We start from the raw sequence: 1,565 nt of genomic DNA on the forward strand, positions 1-1,565 counted from the left end.
TAGTGTCCCAAATTTTCTGATCAAGGAGATTATGGGGCTAAAGAGGAAAGTGATTGATGATGTAAAGTGTGCCTAAGGAGAGTCACATGGAGAGAAAACATTCCCTCAGGCTTTCACAAAGTGCACATTGGCCAAGCAATGGCCGTGACTCATCCACATGGCTGACACTGACAAAGGTTCTACCATCTGAGTTACAGGATCTCAGGATAAATCCTGAGGGGATTTCACTGACCTTATCAGATGAAAAGCTCCAACTCTTGTTGCATAGGTCCTGCTTTTCCTTGGTCTTAACCATCCAGCAGAAAAGTATAAAAACAATATATAAAAAGTAAAGCCATGCTGTTATGTTGAGCTGTAGGAGACTCAGGTCAACAATTTCTGACATTGCCAGTCAGGTGGAAGACCCAATAGTATTGTGGGCTACTGGACTCTTTTCAAATACTTTGCTGAGTTTACAAACCTATAATATTCAAATAACGGAACTTAACAAAAAATGGGTATACAGATGTATGTCCATTTTGTATGTGTATATTCAAAGTGGTTAGGATAGATATATAGTTACATTCTCTTAATGAATAGAGCAATTTGTTCTAATGGTGTTTGTAAATAGTATATCATGTCCGCATCTTGCACAGCAATTAACCACTAGGAAGAATGTATGCAATGTGTTAACTATTGAAACTGTCCTACCAATTTAATTTGAAATTGTCTCATTGCCATTTATCAATAAAATTATGGAAAAAAATAAATAAATAAAACATAAACTATAAAAAAGAAGGTATGTAAGTGGCCAATAAGACATTCAACATCATTGAACATCATGGATTATAAATTAAAACAATAATGTACTACTTCCCAATCTTTTGGATGGCTAATATAAAAACAGCAAGGTAAAATGTAGAGAGTTGGCACCCTCATATACAGCCAATACAAATGTAAAATGATGAAACTCATAAAAAACAGAATGGTGGCTCCTCTAAAAATCTTAAGAAATACTGTAAGATCTGACAATTACAATTCTGGATATATATATATATATATATATATATATCCCCCAAATTTGAAATGAAGGACACAAAGAGATATGGCTATATACATATTCAGAACAGTATTATTGAAAAGGAGCTAAAGGATTGAGGCAACCCGAATGGCTACCATAGGTTAATAAATAAACAAAATATGTTAGGGAAGATGTTCTTACACATACTATAATATGAATGAACCGTGATCAAATAAGGATAACTATAAAAAATCTGACCACAAAAAGACTGATGCTATATAATTCCATTTATATGATGCATCTGTTATAGTTTGTGCCTTTTTATCTCCCCAAAGCTTCATGCAGTTATTGGGGTGGCTTCGCGGGTTTGTGATTGATTCTTGAGCCAATGCTGGGTTATGGGTGTGAGAGATACATCTGCCCTGGGGTGGGGAATGTGCATTACAACATAAGGAAGAGATGGAGGCTTGCTGGCAGCTGCAGCCACTGTCTCTCCCTTTTCTCTTTGAGGTTCCCATCTACCATGAATGCTGCCTTCTGCCATGTTCCACTCTGCCTTGGAGCC

The sequence above is a fragment of the Octodon degus genome, unplaced genomic scaffold (assembly GCF_000260255.1).
Source record: "Octodon degus isolate 3935 unplaced genomic scaffold, OctDeg1.0 scaffold00099, whole genome shotgun sequence".
NCBI classification, from domain to species: Eukaryota; Metazoa; Chordata; class Mammalia; order Rodentia; family Octodontidae; genus Octodon; species Octodon degus.